The sequence below is a fragment of the Panthera onca genome, chromosome A3, assembly GCF_046562875.1.
Source record: "Panthera onca isolate mPanOnc1 chromosome A3, mPanOnc1 haplotype 2, whole genome shotgun sequence".
NCBI lineage: Eukaryota > Metazoa > Chordata > Mammalia > Carnivora > Felidae > Panthera > Panthera onca.
Window position 1 is genome coordinate 24,405,113 of NC_138341.1, and position 18,890 is coordinate 24,424,002.

At 43.6% G+C, this 18,890-nt stretch overlaps 1 long non-coding RNA gene across 1 annotated transcript in view; it reads left to right on the top strand.

The window, feature by feature from the left end:
• The window catches only part of LOC144615828 (uncharacterized), a 35,898-nt gene extending 17,487 nt beyond the window's left edge, over window positions 1-18,411 (top strand). The window contains exons 2-3 of the long non-coding RNA XR_013554437.1: window positions 17,245-17,379; window positions 18,317-18,411. This is a non-coding gene — a long non-coding RNA (uncharacterized LOC144615828). The remainder of the gene's footprint in view (window positions 1-17,244; window positions 17,380-18,316) is intronic.
• Window positions 18,412-18,890: the final 479 nt, after the last annotated feature.

Here is an 18,890-nt window from a genome sequence, read left to right on the forward strand (position 1 = left end):
GCAACCATTAACAGTAGTTTTCTCTGGGCTGAAAGAGAGACTAGTTTTCATTTTATATCCTTTGGCTCTACTAAATTATTTTTTCAACCTGAGTATATACCACTTTCTCAACCTACTTAACATAAATTAGGTGGTTTATGTTTTAAATAATCATGTATTAACTAGGTATTAAATATCTGTGTTAGGAATTTTATATGCATTGTATCTGATCTAACAACTTTTCAAGATTGGTTTCATTATATCCTATATAGAGAGCAAACTCTATATAGAGAGATTTTAAGAGAGAGCAATATTTTAGGGAATTGGCTTATGTGATTGTGGAAACTAGCAAATCTGAAATCCATATGGCAGGCCAACAGGTTGGAAATAGGGGTAAGAGCTGATGTCGAAGTCTTGAGTCTGAATTCAGCATGGCAGCAGGCTGGAAACTCAATCAGGGTTTCTATGTTGCAGTCCTGAGGAGAATTTCTTTTGGAAACCTCAGTCTTTCCTCTTAAGGCCATCAACTAATTGGATGATTCCCACCCACATTATGCAGTACAATCTGCTTTACTCAAAGTCTACTGATTGTAAATGTTAATCACATCTAAAAGGTATCTTACAACAACATCTAGAATAGTGTTGACCAAACAACTGGACATCATAGCCTCCCCAAGCTGATACAAAATCAACCATCCCAGTGAGTTGGCCAAAATTTCACAGCCAATAAATGATAAGCCAGGAAGCTATATATCTCTGGGGCCAAAGGCCAGAAATAGGTGAGTAAACCATAGACAGAGAGTACACAGATGGCTGGCTGTCTTGGATGGGGTGGGCCAACGAGAGGGTAAAGTTGCACACCATAGAGATAATCTCTGCACCAGATTGAACTCTTCTAAGCTTCTAGATTGTTCTGATGCCAATTAACTATGGGATATTAGGCAAGTCACACCTCTTTGGGTCTGTTTTGTTTATTATTTCTCTTCTGAAGGGAAGGGTTGGAGTAGATAGTCTTTTAGGTTCTTTCAAGCCATACATGCTAATATTCAATGCCCCTATGAGGAAACATAAATTTATACTATGACAATGTATTGCCACATGCCCACCAGAATGGCTAAACTTAATAAGACTGAAAATACCAGGTGTTGGAGAGGATGTGGAACAACTGGAACTCTCATACATCAGCAGTAGGAGTGTACATTGGTACAACTACTTGGGCATTCATCTGAATATACTATAAGAGCTAAATATATTCCTACTCTAGTACTCAGCAGTTACATTCCTGGGTACAGCAGACTTGAAAGAAACAAGTACATTAGTCCCCAAAAGACATGTATAAGAATGTGCATAGAAATTTAAAAAAAAAAAAAAAAAGCAAAAGTGGGGGGTGGGGGCACCTAAATGTCTCAGTGGGTTAAGTGTCTGACTTCAGACTTCAGCTCAGGTCATGATCTCATGGTTCATGGGTTCGAGCCCCACATCAGGCTCTGTGCTGACAGTTCAGAGCCTGGAGCCTGCTTCGGATTCTGTGTCTCCCTCTCTGTCTCTGCCCCTCATTTGTGCTCTCTCTCTGTCTCTCAAAAATGAATAAATGTTAAAATTTTTTTTAAGTGGCGGGGTGGGTGAGAGGTAATTAAGGTTAAATGAAGTCACAAGAGTGGACCCTAATTCAATAGGACTACTGTTCTTGTAAGAGGAAGAGATACCACACACAAAGGAAAGGCTGTGTGAGGACTTAGTGAAAAGGCAACAAACCGTCTGCAAACCACGAAGAGAAACCACCAGAAACCAAACCTTGATCTTGAACTTCTAACCTCCAGAACTGTGAGAGAATAAATTTCTGTTATCTAAACAAAAAAGAAGATGAAGAAGTAGAAGAACAACAACAACAGGAGGAGGAGGAGGAAGAGGAGGAGGAAGAAGGAGAAGAGAGAGAATAGGAAGAAGGGGGAGGAGGAGAGGAAGAAGAATGTGCTTAGAAGCTTTTTACTCATATTTACTTATAATATCTAAAAACTGGAAACAACCCAATGTTTGTCAATAAAATGGATAAATATTGGGGGATATATTTATACAATGAAATATTACACTGCAATAAAAAAGAACCGGTTACTGTTACATGCAACAACATGAATCAATCTCAGGTATTATTAAACGTGGGGGAAAAAAATAGACTCCAAAAACACGCTTCCATTTATGCTAAATTTAAAAACAGGCAAAACTTATCTGGGGTGATAGAGGTCAGAACGGTGGTTACCCTTGGGAGTATTGGCTGAGAATGGGCACAAAAGAGTCTTCTGGGATGCTGGACATGTTCTATATCTTGAGTTGGGTAGTGATTACACAGGTTTATTCATATGCAAAAGCTCAGCAAGAATTATACATTTTACCATATGTATTTTATAACTGGGTAAGAAAGGGTTAAAAAATTTTAAAAACATTGAGCAAAAGGTGATTATTATTATTATTATACAAGGAGGTGATTCTCATGAGTCAGGACACTGCTGCCTCTGGGAAGGAGGGGAGGGATTGTACTCAAGGAAAGGCAGAAAGAGGCTCCTGGAATGCAGGTAATATTCTGTTTCTTGAACTGGAAGTAGACACAGAGGTGATCACTTATAGTAATTTATTAAACTCGTTATAACACTTATTTTTTATATACTTTTATATATATGGCTATCTTTTGCAATTAAAAAATTTTTTTTCAACAATCAAACAAGGTACTTGATTGTTACTCTCTTGATGCTGCTGAAGATTGGAGGCTCTGTGCAGGACCCCCAGGCAGAGTGGCTTTGGCTCAGAAGGCCAGGTCCCAGGTCAGGTTCTGCTGCCCTTCCCTTGTTTCAGGGCACCTGATCGACAGGAGGTGTGTTTATTGTAGACAGCTCATTCCATTTCCCTCAAGAAACAACATTTTCTTCTCTTGTCTAATGTGTTGATTAAATTTCAGACAGGATTAGTGGGGTTGATGCCATTAAGTAAAAAGTCATCTCTTTTGGAAACAGCCCAGAAAGTCTGGATTCCATTTTTAAAAGCCTCAGATCCCATTAAGATGAAATAGTGAGAACCATGTGGATTCAGTTTCAATGGGAGAAGACAGAACTCCAAGTACTGGCCAGCTCATGTGGACACCTGGGAGGTGGAAGGAGAAAGGTGGTAAATGAGGACAATATAATTTGGCAATAAGATCAGAGAATTCTCAGCAACTGTCTTTCTCAAGAACAAGTGATCAGTAAATCAAATACTGTCCATCTGCCATGGAATGGCTAAATAAATTACAGTATACCTATACCCTGAAACTATGTGCATCCATTGGATAGTACAAATTAGAGTTACACCAATGAACTTGGATGGATTTCTACCAGCTATTATTATTAAGAAAAGCAAGATACTTTAGCTTTTTAAGTCTCTAAAATACGACACTGTCATATAAAACAATGACAAACAACCTCCTCATTTATGTATATGAGTACCTATGTACATGTACATGTGCCTGCACATGAGTCTACATGTATGGAGAAAAATACGGAAAGAAACATACCAGGTTGTTAATATAGTTACCCCCAGAAGGATTTGGGGTGATAGTGGGTACTGAAGAGGGTGGAGGAGAAAGGGAACCACAACAAAAAATAGCCAATGATGTGATCACGTTTATGTGTTTATGTAAAACCGAATAAGGAGGCAGGGAATTAAACCATGCATTGCATCTCTACAGTCACTAGCCCTGGTCCTAGCATTGTAAAGAACAGAGGAAAATTCTACCCACCCCAAGCTTATACTCATCTGAGGGCAACAAGGCAGAAACCTGCATAGCACTTGGTGAACATGTCAACCTAATCCACCATTCTAATTCTCTGTCTCCTGCATTCCTAACACTCTATTACCCTGTTTATTTAACAAGCATTTCCTGAGCCCACACTAGGTTCTAGGCACACTCACTGTTCAAAAGAACATTTCTAGTTGTGGAAAATACAATATAATTAGACATGGGTACATAGAAATTCTAAGTAAATACTTACTGAATTGGGTTAAAATAGCTCTAATTTGGACAGAGAGAGGTGTTATGTAAGATTTTGTCACTATTGTCTTTGTAGCCTTTCACATCAGGCTCTAAGGAGATCTTACCACTTATCAAATCTAACTTCCATCTTCTACATACGTGGAAGCTGGGGCCCAGGTATGGCAGAGTTGCGATCCCAACCCACAGCTCAAGAACCAGTCTTGTTTCCACCATACTATGAAGTCCTCAAGCAGAGCTGAGAGCAAATAATGCCTGAGTGTAAATCATTTGCCATTTCAGTCATCTTTCATATGAGGCAGCTGATATAATGGGAGAAAACATGGTGCTATGCGTTGAATTGTGTCCCCCAAAAAGATAGGTCCAAATATTAGCCTCTGGAACCTGTGAATGTAACCTTAATTAGAAAGTCTTTGCAGATGTAATCAAGTAAAGATGAGGTCATACAGGATGAGGGTGGTCTCTAAATCCAATATGACTGGTGTCCTTATAAGAAGAGGGAAATTTGGAAACACATACCCAGGGGAGAAGGCCAAGTAAAGATGGAGGCAAAGATTGGGGTGATGTATCTGTAAACCAGGGAGCACTAAGGGTTGTTGGCAGCTACCAGAATCTAGAAGAGGCAAGGAAGAACTTGCCCCTAGAGCCCCAGAGGGACATGGCCCTGCTGACACCTTGATTTTGGACTTATACCTTTGAGAAGTGCAGAAGAATATATTCCCCTTTTTTTTAAGCCACCCAGTTGGTGGTACTTTGTTATTGCAGCCACAGGAAAGTAACATGCATTGGTTGGAATTTTTTAGATTTGGAGTAAAATCTGTTTTTTGTTATTTACAAGTTGGATTACCTTGGGCAAGTCAACAAACTAGATTGTTGGATTTTTTGTCTGTAAAATAGGATAATAGCAGCATCTCACCTGCTGTGAGGATTAAAGCAGGTAATTCAGGTATGGCACCCAGCCTCTAATTCTCTGGCTGAACTCTGAGAAAGGGAACGGACCAGGCTGGGCTCAGAGCGCATCTTCCCCCTTCACTTGACTGTACCATGTGCAGTGAGGCTGGCCAATTCTCCATCCTTTCAGCTGCAATTAACCTATAGTAGTGACTGGCATGTTGTAGAATAATGATCCTGTTGGATGAAGTTTGTCCCTCACTGACATCAGTACCAAATTCACTCTGTCTCAAGAATGACTGCTCCAGAAAGATTGGGGTCAAGCTGATGACAGAGGAGATTGGTTTGAGACAGAAGACACTGATTCTATTCCTGTCTTGGGGATTTGCTCTGTGACTTTAGAATTTACATCCCAGTGGAAAAACAATACCACCTTCTGCCTTGCAAGGCACTGGTAAAAATGGATAAGTTTTAAAAAAATCCTTTGAAGAATGGAGCAGAGTTCATAAAACACAAACAGATTTAGCTATAGATACAGATGGAAATTTGGTTTCAGTTTCCAGAATAGAAGAAAGAATTCCCTCCTTTCTGTATGCATCTGTGAAATAACTTTTGAATAATGGCTAGGGTCCATTCACAAAGATGAATAAGACACAGTCCCCTGTGCTCAAGTCCTCACAGTCTGGTGTGGAAGACAGAATGTTGTAAGTTCATGGGCTCATGAGAGCTTTCAGAAGCTTTGAGAGCTTTCAGTGATCCTGCTGCAAAAGAGCTGTAGGTTTCTGGAACTGAAGATAACAGGGAGGAAGTTCAGGGAAAAATTTTAGAGGAGGAAATCCTATGTCATATTTCCATTGCTGATTGTAAAAAGCGATTCTGGTCTCAAGGTTTCAAAAAAAGGTATCACAAGTTATGAAATCACCTCCAATTCACTCACAACACATGCAAAGCCCTTTATCTCCCTCTGCATTATACTTTGCCTAGGAAACTTAGGACCACAGAAAAACCTGCACGAGGATGTGTGAGATGATAGAAAATATACATTGGTCTCTATCTCCCCTCCTGCATTTCTGACACAGGGCTCCTGAAGGCCTTGAAATTCTCTGAATGATAAGGGTACTAGGGGCATCTTTTGTTCAATCTAACATTTGGTCTTTTATCCTGGTTCCTGACAGAGGGCTTCTGAAAACTCGGCAAATTCCTGGATGATAGGAGTGGTTTTGTTCTAACGAGACTCCCTGGATGGCTCCTGGAGAGGACTGGTCACAGAAAGACCAAGCCATGATCAGAAGCTTGGAATTTGCAGTCCTGCCCACCACCCTCCCCTCTACCCTCCCGTTCCCTCGAGGAGGGAGAAGGGCTGAAAATGGAATTATTGATTGATCATGCCTACATAAAATCACAGTATGTTTTAGGGTTTGAGGAACTTCCAGGTTGGTTAACACAACCACACCAGGGGAGTGACTCACCCCAGCTAAACAGGGACAGAAGTTCCTGTGCTTCTGTCACACCTAGACACATAGACCTCACCCTATGTGTCTTTTCATCTGACTGTTCATCTGTGTACTTTAACATACCTTATGATACACTGGTGAATATTAAGTGTTTCCCTAGGTTCTGTAGCCACTCTAGCAAATTAATTAAACCTGAGAAAGGAATCATGCAAATCTCTGATTTGTTGCCAAATTGGACAGAAGTTGTGAGTAACCTGGGGACCTACTATTTGTGACTAGCATCTGAAGTGGGACGGAAGCAGTCTTGTGGGACTAAGACCTTACCCTGTGGGATTTGACACTATCTCCAGGTAGATAGTGTTAGAAATGAGCTATATTGAAGGACACCCTCCTGGTATCGTGGATAATTGCTTCATATGGGGAAAAACCTCCACACATTTGGTGATGGGAAGTGTCAGAAGTGAAGTATTTTCTGTGAAGGTAAAAAAGACACACAAGATAAAGACACAGTAAGGGGTGAGGGAAAAGGAGAGGAAAAAGTTGAGTTTTTCCTATTACAGGATGTGTATAGCAGCTTTGTCTGTAATTGCCAAAATGATGTCCTTCAGTAGGCGAACACATTGGTGAATGGTGGTCCATCCAGACAAGGATATATTTTTCAGTGCTAAAAAGAAATGAGCTATCAAGCCATGAAAAGGCATGGAAGAAATTTAAACGCATATTCCTAAGTGAAAGAAGGCAATCTGAAAAGTCCACATATTGTATGATTCCAACTGCATGACATCTGGAAAAGGCAAAACTGTAGAGACAGTAAAAAGATTTGAGGTTGTCAGGGACTGGATGGGGAGGGGAGGATGAATAGGCAGAGCACAGAGGATTTTTAGGGTCGTGAAAATATTGCTGAAATATTGAGGAAAACATGTCATTACACATTTGTCTAAACCCACAGAATAGTCAACACCAAGAGTGAACTCTAATGTAAACTATGGACTCTGCCTGATTATGATGTCTCAAGTAGCCTCATTGATTTCAACCAACGTACCACTCTGGAGGGGGGGGGTTGTTAATATGGGAGAAGTTGTTTGTGAGCGGAGGTAGGGATATATGAGAAGTTCTCTGTATTTTCTCCTCAATTTTGCTGCAAACCTAAAACTGTAAACTTATAGTCTATTTTCTTTTCTTTTTTTTATTATTTTTAAAAATAATTTATGGTCAAGTTAGTGTATACAGTGTAGTCTTGGCTTTGGGAGTGATTCCTGTGATTCATCACTTACATACATCACCCAGTGCTCATCCCAACAAGTGCCCTCCTCAATGCCCATCACCCATTTTCCCCGACCCTGTAACCCCTCACTCCCATCACCCCTCAGTTTGTTCTCTGTATTTAAAAGTTTCTTATGGTTTGCCTCTCTGTTTGCAACTTATTTTTCCTTCCCTTCCCCTATGGCCTTCTGCTGAGTTTCTCAAATTCCATATATGAGTGAAAACATACGATATATCTTTTTCTGACTGACTTATTTCACCTAGCATAATACCCTACAGTTCCACCCATGTTGTTGCAAATGGCAAGATTTAATTCTTTTTAATTGTCAAGTAGTATTTCATTGTATGTATGTACCACCTCTTCTTTATCCACTCATCAGTTGATGGATGTTTGGGCTCTTTCCATAATTTGGCTATTGTTGAAAGCACTGCTATAAACATTGGGGTACATGTGCCCCTATGAATCAGCACTCCTTTATCCTTTGGATAAATTCCTAGTAGTAGTTTATCCTTTGGATAAATTACCTATTAGGGTGATTCTATTTTTAATTTTTTGCGGGACTTCCACACTGTTTTACAGAGTGACTGTACCAGTTTGCATTCCCACCAACAGTGCAAGAGGGTTCCTATTTCTCCACATCCTCACCAACATCTGTTGTTTCCTGAGTTGTTAATTTTAGCCACTCTGACCTGTGTGAGGTGGTATCTCAGTGTGGTTTTGATTTGTATTTCCCTGATGATGAGTGATGTTGAGCATCTTTTTATGTGTTTGTTAGCCATCTGGATGTCTTCTTTGGAAAAGCATCTATTTGTGTCTTCACTGGACACCTGCCCATCATCTGCTCATTTCTTCACTGGATTATTTGTTTTTTGGGTTTTGAGTTTGGTTAAGTTCTTTACAGACTTTTGATACTAACCCTTTATCTGATATGCCATTTGCAAATATCTTCTCCCATTTAGTTGGTTGCCTTTTAGTTTTGTTGATTGTTTTCTTGGCTGTGCAAAAGCTTCTTATCTTGATGAAGTCCCAAAAGTTCATTTTTGCTTTTCTTTCCCTTGCTTTCAGAGACATGTCAAGTAAGAAGTTGTTGTGGCCAAGGTCAAAGAGGCTGTTGCTTGTTTTCTTCTCTACGATTTTGATGGTTTCCTGTCTTACAATTCGGTCTTTCATCCATTTTGAGTTTGTTTTTGTGTATGGTGTAAGAAAGTGGTCCAGTTTAATTCTTCTGCATATTACTGTCCCAGCACCATTTGCTGTCTTTTTTCCATTGGATACTCGAAAATTAGTTGGCCATACATTCGTGGGTCCATTTCTGGGTTTTCTATTCTATTCCATTGGTCTGTGTGTCTGTTTTTGTGCCAAAACCATACTGTCTTGATGATTGCAACTTTGTAATACAGCTTAAAGTTCGGAATTGTGATGCCTCCAGATTTGGTTTTCTTTCTTTCTTTTTTGTTTTTTTGTTTTTTTTAAGAAAGGCAGACTGCCACATGAAGTGCCTCATTTGGAGGTGTCTGGAGTCGTGGAAGCTTGACTACCCTACGTTCTCCTACAAATGGACCTTGAGAGCTTGTTTGGAGGTTCTAGAAGGGGAGAACAGCTACTTGTATACCCTTGATGGAAGAATGGTCCTCCTCTATCAGGGAAGATTGTCCTCTTCAACCGACATGTGCTTCGGGAGGGACGCACATGGGGCGGTGAGGGAGGAAGGAAACACCCGCCTAGCCAGCCAGATCAGCTGAATCAACCCTGGCGATCAATGACCAATGTTGCAGCCAGATCGCCCACACATCCTGGTTTTCTTCTTCAGTGTTACTTTGGCTATTTGGGGTCTTTTGTGCTTCCATACATATTTTAGGATTGTTTATTCTAGCTCTGTGAAGAGTGCTGGTGCTATTTTGACTGGGATTGCTTTGAATGTGTAGATTCGACATTTTAACAATATCTGTCCTTCCAATCCATGAGCATGGAATGTATTTCCATTTTTGTGTGTCTTTTTCAATTTCTTTCATAAGCTTTCTATAGATTTTTTACCTCTTTGGTTAGGTTTATTCCTAGGTCTTTTCTGGTTCTTGGTGCAATTGTAAATGGGATTGATTCCTTGCTATTTCTTTCTGTTGTTTCATTATTGGTGTATAGAAATGCAACTGATTTCTGTACATTGGTTTTATATCCTTCGACTTTGCTGAATTCATGTATCAGTTCTAGCAGTTTTTTGGTGTCTTTGGGTTTTCCATGTAGAGTATCATGTCATCTGTGAAAAGTGAAAGTTTGACTTCTTTGCCAATTTGGATGCCTTTTATTTCATTTTGTTGCCTGATTGCTGAGGCTAGGACTTCCAACACTATGTGAAACAACAGTGGCGAGAGTGGACATCCCTGTCGTGTTCTGGATCTTAAGGGGAAAGCTCTTAGAGTCTGTTTTTTAAAAACGAGATGCCATAGCTCATCTCTTGATAAATTGAAGAATGCCTTTCCCAGCTGTCCCTTCTCTGGTCACCAACCTGTCACCTGTGAACAGTGGCCATTGAGTGGAATTACCCTGAGTGCCAGGTGTAGGGAAAGAGATGTTAAAATGAAAAGGAAGAAGAAGTGGGGGAGGCGATCGAGAGCTTGTTAGCTTCAAAACACAAAGATGCTCTTCATGAATCTTGTTTGAGGAGGCGTCAGCAGGGGGCGCCCTCTGTAGCCCCAGCACCTACCACACTATGCTTCCGCTGAAACAGGGGCACCAACTTATCTTTAGCAGATGGGTTTGTCAATATCGCCCTGGAATGAAAGAGCCTGTATGGTGGCAGAACGCCCTGCTGAGGTAAAAGGGTCAGTAATTCCAGGGCTGTGGGCTGGACAGCAAAGAGTGACACAGAGATGAGGAGGGGGCAGTGTCACAGTGGCCCCAAACAAATCCCTGTGTCTTGAAGGGGATGAAACCAGAGGGAGGGAAGGAGGCGCCTGTGGCAGAGAAGGGGAGTGTTACCTCTGTCCCCCATCTTCCCTTCTGCCTTATCACTCATGGAGCTGTGTCAGGTGCTTCACATGTCTGTCTTTCTTTCTTTCTTTCTTTCTTTCTTTCTTTCTTTCTTTCTCCCTTTTCATTTATTTTTGAAGGAGAGAAAGACAGAGTGTGAGTGCGGAGGTGGGGGAGGGGGGTGGGCAGAGAGAGAGGGAGACACGGAATCTGAAGAAGGCTCCAGGCTACGAGCTGTCAGCACTGAGCTTGATGCGGGGCTGGAACCCACAAACCGGGAGATCATGACCTAAGCCGAAGTGGGACGTTCAACCGACTGAGCCACCCAGGCGCCCCTTCACATGTGTTTCTTAATCTTCGACTTAAGAGTCTGAAGATGAACCCACTGTTATGAGCTATGGACCCTGAACCTCTCCGTTCCCATACATAAAATGGGATATTAGCACCTGCCCCGGACCACCTTCCTTCCTTTTTAATTTAATTTTATTATTTTATTTTATATTCCATAGAAAGCAGAAAAATAGTATATTCCAAAGAATGGCAGAGATAAGAAATTCATCCTGAAAAAATTAGTTTGGTTTAGTTCTGTTGGGACAGACCATCCCTCTGAGCATCCCCTCCTGTCAACTGCCCCCCTGGAGTCTTATTGTCTTGTGACAGTTTTTAAACACTTGGCTGATTCCCATGTTGGAAGTTGGCAGGAGCGACCCTCAAATCCACAGATTTCAAGGCGAGAGTAATGTTATTTCTCAGAAGAATAGCACCTTCTATCTGGGAAGACTACATTTGCTTTTTATGGAGTTGGCAGAGCTTAGGTTACATAAGCACATAATTCATCAAAGTGTTAAAAAGGTGACTGGAAAAAAATGTCACACTGGGGAGTAAGGTATTCAAACGTGGCGCGAATGTTTAAGGCAGCTGCTGGCCAAAATTTAAGGCAAGTCAAGGAAGGATGTTCAAAGGCAGGCAGCCTGGCTCTGGTGGGGCAGCCGGGTATGACTCCTGACACTTGTACTTACCTGTTGCCTTTGTTCCCTCCAGGTAGCGCAGGGATGATCACAACTCTTGCCTGGGGTTTGGGGGAGAATTTAAAACACCTCAGGAGAACTTAAAGACCCACCATTTGAATGTCTGCTCTGTGCCATCCATTACACCAGAGCTCTAACACACCATCTCGTTTAACACCCAACACCCGAAGACTACATAGGAGAGATTCAATCCTCTCGTTTCACAGATGAGGAAACTGAGGATCAGAGAGGCTAGGTCCCAGAACTAGGACTCAAAAGTGGGTGCACTTTTAGGATAAGTGGTCATAGTATAACAGGCACTCAAGACTGTTGGTCCCCTGCCACCCCAAGGTGGCTCAGCTCACAGGGCTGCTGTAGGAACCAATGACTGGGCATTTCCAAGCAAGATGAAAACTGTACTTTGTCAATGCCGGCAGCTTAAAAAGAAAAGTACCTCTATTTTTTAAGTTGGTGTTTAAAACTAAGAAAATGTCACAAGTTTTATATTCTTGTGTACAGTCCTGTTCGGACTAGGGTTTCAAAAAAATGTTCACCTACCAAAAACATTGTTACAGTTCTCCAAAATCATTCATGTACAAGCATCCTCAAATTTGTTTTTATGGTATTGATGTAGTTTCGAATGTTTAATGGCAATCCACAGAAAGTCAAAATAGAGTTTTGTGGGGGGAAAAAACAACAGTAATAGGACGTCATTTCACTTGTGTGAAAGGTATTCAATAGAAAATACAAAACAACACGTTCCTCCCCCCCCCCCCCCCCCCCCCCCACTGGTGGCTATCGCCTATAGCCTGTTTCTTCTGTCTCCTCAGCATTGCCTCCTCTGTGCACATCTGACCTGGTTTCTGGCTGCATTTCTTCAGTTCCTTCTTCAGTGGGCATTGGTGCTGTTAAGTTGTGCCTTCCAGAAGCTGGGGATGAAGGTCCTTTAGGATGGTGGAGAGGACTGCAGCAAGGTCCCCAGGCAGGGCCAGCTTCGTGCACACGTGACCAGTGTAGTAGTCACGTAGGATTCTGTGGCTTATAAGGGGGCCCTTGCTCTGGGATTTATTGCTCTGCAGTTGCTGTCCTGAAATTCTTAATAATTTTGTCTTTCTCAAGTGAAGTCTCACAGGACATTGGAGTCCTTTCTCATTCCTGGTTATTCTCCTTGCCACCCTGGGGCACCTTCTTCTCTGAGCCCCAGGACTCTACTCCCTACATGGCCTGTCCCTCCCCACCCCCATCCTGCAACCATTGCTGTCCTCTGCCCAAGGTGGCTACTAGGTCACTTGGGGCCAGACTCAGGGTCCTAAGTACAGGCATGGAGAGGGTCAGGATGGGGCCCACATCTCATGACATCTTGGGATGGGCGTCAGCAGCTGTCTGCCTTCAGGGCTGGCCTAGGCAGCTTGGCCAGAACCTCCTGCCCACCCTTGCTGGAGGTGCAAGTGCTTTCTGGGGCAGAGACCGTAATCCCTCGGGTCACCAGGCCTCTGACTTGAGGTGGGAGCCAGCAGACCGTGGGAAGAGGAGCATGGTCTCCCTGACCCAACAGGGGCCTGCAATTTTATTTTGCATGGAGCCCACAAATTATGTAGCAGGCCCTTCCCCTGGCTTCTCTTCTCTCTTCCTTCAGTGAGCAACGGGGTCCCAGGTTTCGTGTCATTCTTTCCCTGCCTCCCGGATTCCCCCTCCCCACGATCTTCCTTCACCAGCTTGTGTCTCATCAGAGAGCTCTATTTCGATGCCGCCTGCCCTCATTGGTTTTCCCTTTCTTTCTCTGCCTTCAGCACTTAATACAATTGCACTGCCACCTCTTGCTTTTGAGCTTATATTCCTTACCTCCTTGGGCCTCAGTTTCCTCTTTATAATGGGGGCAGAAAGGGTCAGCGAGCTCTTGGAGGCCCCTTCCGGCCCTGCCTTCCAGTCTGTGGTTGCACACGCGTGGGTCACCCCCTGAGGGTGTGAGCAACTTGAAGAACGGAGCCTGGACTTCTGCTCATCTGGGCGGCCGCTCCTACCCTGCGCTCAGCACATGGCAAGCATTTGATACTTGTGTATGGAATTGGATCGGGGAAGTCTGCAAAACCCTCGCTTCCTTGGCCCTTTCAGACTCTCCTGCAGAGGAATCCCTTCAGCTGTGTGGCCCGTGCAGCTTCAGGCTTTCACGTCTGTCACGTGTCTCCCAGTGCTTCCCACTGTTCCCAGTGGACTGCGCCCATCACAGTGGAAAGCCTGGCTCACCCCAGAGGTGGCCTTCCCTGGCTGTGTGTCTAGGGGAGGCCATTGCTGTCCCAGCGCAGGGGCTCTGTGTCATCTCCCCAGGCATCGCCAACGCAGGGACCCCATGGAGCACCAAACAAGCGAAGCCTCCTGCCTGGCAGGAGAGACTGTGGGTAATGGGAGTCAAGCAGGTTTGCATAATACCGGGAAAGACGCTCTTCATTTTCTTCAAAGAAAGAAATTCCATTTTCTTCAAAGAAAGCAGATTCCAGTCCTAGCTCTAACAATTCCAAGTGTGGTGACAGTGCCAGTCAGGAGTTTCAGTTGCAAATGCAGCTGACCCTTGAACAACACAGTTTGAACTGCACCGATCTACTTACATGCAGATTGTTCTCGATAAATGCAATACTGGACTGTGACATGTATTTTCTCTTCCTTATGATTTTCTTAGTAACATTTCCTTTTCTCCAGCTTACTTTACTATAAGAATACAGTATATCATACAAAACGTGTGCAAATCGACTATGTTATCGGTAAGGCTTCTGGTCAACAGTAGGCTATTAGTTAAGTTTTTAGGGAATCCAAAGTTATCTGTGGATTTTCAACTGTGTGAGAAGTCAACACCCCTAACCTCATGTTGTTCAAGGGTCCACTGTAATTGAAAGGGTTCTTGGTTTTCTGAAACAGGGTAAGAATTTATTGGAGGGCACGGTCAGCCAAATGATACTTGGAAGATGTCCAGGTCCTAATTCCTGGACCCTGTGAATATGTCAACTCACATGGCAAAATATGCTTTGCAGATGTGTGTAAATGAAGGATCCCAAATTGGGAAGATTATTGTAGATTATCTGGGTGGGTTCTAATAGGAGGACACAGGAAGGTCAGAGTCAGGGAAAGAGATGTGACATTGGAAGGAGAGGTCAGAAACGGATTTGAAGGTGTTCTTCTTCTGGCTTTGAAGACAGGTGAAGGGGCCATGAGTCAAGGAATGCAGGAAAAGGCCTTGCCTAGGAGCTGGAAAAGACAAGGGAATGGTTCTCCCCAGAGCCTCCAGGAAGATCCAGTCCTGCTGACATCCCGATTTTATTCCTGTTAGACCTGCTTCAGATTTCTGACCTCCAGAGTTGTAAGATTATGAGTTTGTGTTGTTTTAAGTTACTACACTTGTGGTAACTTGTTACAGCAGCAATAGGAACTAATACAGCAAGTAAGGGGCACCTGGGTGGCTCGGTCAGTTGAGCATCTGACTTCAGCTCAGGTCACGATCTCACAGTTTGTGGGCTCAAGTCCTGCATCAGGCTCTGTGCTGACAGTGCAGAGCCTACTTCGGATCCTCTGTCTCCTTCTCTCACTGCCCCTCTCCTGCTCTCTCTCTCTCTCTCAAAAATAAATAAAAACTAAAAAAAAAAAAGTAAAAAAATAAAATGAAATGAAAAAGGGAACTAATATAGCAAGTGAGGAGGCAGCTCAGAGAACTGAGGGGCAGCCTGGAGAACCTGGCCCTCGTGGGCGAGGCACAGGTGAAACCTTGCCCCAGGAATGGCCTGCTTAGGACACTGCCCCTACTGGACACTTGCCACTAGCTTTGTGGGCACCACTGCCGGGGACACGTGCTGCTGACGCCCCCTCCTGCCTCATCTGACACCTTCATCTTACCCCCTAGGATTTAGGCGGCAGCATTGACCTGGGAGGAGTGACCTCCCAGGGCTCACGAGCCCATCCCCCACCTGCCAGGACTGAGGTACAGAGCACCCAACCTCCCTCAGCTTCCAGTTTCCAGGGTGCAGGGGTCCCTGCCCTGTAGCTATCTCAGGAATCTGCGCCCCCCTCCAGTAAAATATCCAGATTGCAGCTGGTCAAAACAAGAAATTCCCAACAGGTCAGCACACTTCTCTGGGCCTTAGTTTTTCACACCTTTAAGATGGAGAGTTATCATTTTTTCTAATTTCGCTTCCAGCCCTTGCATTCAATAAATATTTGTTAATCGATGAGGCAGGGCACGGCCAGGGGTGGAATGGAACCTTCCATTTATTGTCATGAGATGCTGCGTAAAGAGCCCCTCACAGTCCTGGCACACGGCGCCCACATCATTGCACTGGCCCTAACCACAGCAGGCATAGAATGCATAGGCTCTTGGTCTGCAGAAGACTGGGTCTTTACCCATGTAAACCCAAACAAAGTTGAATTTGTATGTCAAGACTTGGAGCAGCTGCTCTTGGGATGGAGGATATAGAGGCTGCTGCTCTCTGTGGACTACAAAAAGTCCTGGACACTAGTTCCCTCCAGCTCAGCTGGGAGCAACACATTCTATTTCCTCTTCATGGGGCCACACAGACAATAGAGGCCACAGGGCAAGGGACACACCATAACTGCACTTCTCTGACCCATGAGCTCTGGGAAACATTTGGGAAAAGGACGTATGGAGCAACGACTGGGGGACCGCCAACCTGAGCATCAAGAGTTGAGCTTAGCTCCCCACTCTGTTCCCAGGCAAGGAACCAACTGGAGAGATTTAAGGACTTATGCCCAAACCCCACCGTGTGCCAGAGGGAACAGGGCTGACATAGACATATCCAAACAAAAGAGCGAATGGTAGAAAGAACCTCCATTATCCATCACCTGAGTTCAGCAACCATCTGAAATCTTCCACACTTGCTTCATTTATCCTTTTTTCCTTTTTTTTCTTTGCCAAAATATTTTAATACAAATCACCAGGACTGTGTCATTTCAGAACGTATTTCAAAAGGGAGAAATTTTCCTATGGAACTCCAATGTCACTGTCACACCTACCAAAATAAGCTATAATTCCTTGATATCCACCATCTAGCATCTAACCAGATTTAGATTTATCTAAAAACTATCTCTTTAAAAATGGTTTATTCTCATCAGGATCTAGCTACACTTTACATTAGATATCCTGTCTCTCAGTTCTCTTATAACCTAGCAGTCCATTCTCCCCCATTCTTCACTGCTATTTTTATTCCATGCTATTGACTTGCTGCAGAAATTGGGCCAATTGTCCCATAGAACAGATTGCCCTGGGTATCAGAGATTAAAAGAGGAGGGACATGCTGTTATAGAAGAAGTTTGTTCTTTGTAGTGTGTCTTGGGATCAAAGCCTGGCTCGGGGGTGTTTGTCTGGATGTCCCTGGGCTCCTCCCTATACCCATTGGGTTTGATCAGAGAGGCAGAACCTCTATGAGTGATAGAAAATAGACATTTGGGGGGGATTAGACCTCATGCAATTGTGGATGTTGGTTGAGCGGTCTACGTAATGTGGCTGTTCCTGCATCCAGTGTGGGGCCCAAAGTCCCTAGGATGGACATTGGGAAGGGAGGATGGACACAGAGTGGGGAGGAAAAGGACAAACCAGACGCCACAAAGATGGATGGGGACTCTGGGAGAGAAACTGGAACTTGGATTTGTCTCGCTTCCTTTCAGTGATGCAGGTGACATGCAGGATTGGCCGGTGGCCCTCAGAGCCGCACACACAGCTGGCTTGGATTTGAAGAAGCAGACGACTGCCTGGTGGGAGCAGAAGGGCAGTGGACTCAGCTGCCGCCCCACACAGAGTAGGTGAGCCAGGCCCCAGGCAGCCCACACGGTGGGGACTGATTGCACAGGGAATAAGGACGGCCCTGATACAAATTTCCCACCCCTAGAATACATTTTTTAATTCCAACAAGAAAACATGAAAAGAATAAATAAGGAAACAAGTAAACAAATAAGACCATACTTAAATAATCCACAGATTCCATACTATTAATACTTAAAGTTTGGTGTTTTTTTCTATATTATATATACAGACATATATATATGCATCTATATTATATATAGTTTCACAATTATAATTAATGTTTATACAGTTCTGAATCCCACTTTTTTCTATTAACATGATTCTTGTATATTCCCAGTCATTAAAATTCTTGGAAAATATTACTTTTAATGGGTATCATTGTCCACCATAAAGCTATATAATAATTGATTTAGCCATTTCCTTGGTGTTGAACATTTATGATATTTTCATGGAACATTTAGGCTACTTTGTTGAACATTATGCTACCTTAAGTGGCAATGTCATGAACATCTGTGGAGCCCTTTGTTCATATGCTTGAATATGTCCTCAGGAAGATGGAATTATTGGTTAAGGAGTGCCAACATTTAAAGATTTATCCCCGAATAAACCATAACTTGAACATCTGGAAAAAAATATCGAAAGAAAGCAAGGAATTTTTTTTCCCCCACTCTTAACCCTCAAGCCAGGAATGCACCTAGTTTTGCTTGTTTAGGGGTACTAGGTCAGAAATGAATAGTTGCTCAGTAATCCCCAACTCTGCTTCTTAATTAAGGCACAAACCCAGGCAGCAATGAGCTTCCAGCCCAGGGCCCCTAAGTGCTGAATTGCTCCCAGTCTCCTCTACCTTGTTGGAGAGGAGGTCCAGTGTAGAGAGGACACCTCATGGCATAGCACAGGGACTGTTCTAGACCTGGCTGCCCAACACCCTCCCTACAGGAGCTCTCCGGGAGGAATTGATGTCCCTGAGGCCAGTGCCTCTGAGGCTTCCCCTTGGCCAGAATCCAGAGCAAGAAAAGCGAAACTCCATGTGAGCCAAGGTGAGCCTGTTTGGAGGTCCTTGGCTATGGGAAGGTAGGCCTTGCAGAGGTGCAGGCCAAGTGTGCTGGTGAAGGAGAACAGGTATGCAGCATGTTGTCCTATAGAACAGATTAGCCTCATTGTCAAAGACGAAAAGACGGGCACACTGGAAGAGGGTGGGGGAGCCCTGATGGGGATGCCTGTCCAGGTATGGATCACAGGGACTTCTGGGAGACCAAGTCTCTGGAACTAACCCCCTTACTCCTCCCCCCACCATGTTTGTCCCCAGCCCACAATGCTGGCCGCTCAGTTATTCTGTAGCACTCTGGCTTTTCTTTCGGAGAAACAACTTGACAAGAACTCCAGAAAGACAGAAAGAAGGCTTGAGACTCTACCTCATTTTTTAGATAGACATGGTCCCCAGACAGAGGAAGGACAAGGTGCTGGCTCAGAGCTGGGGATGAGGAGAGGAGGTAAGTGGACTATTACCTGT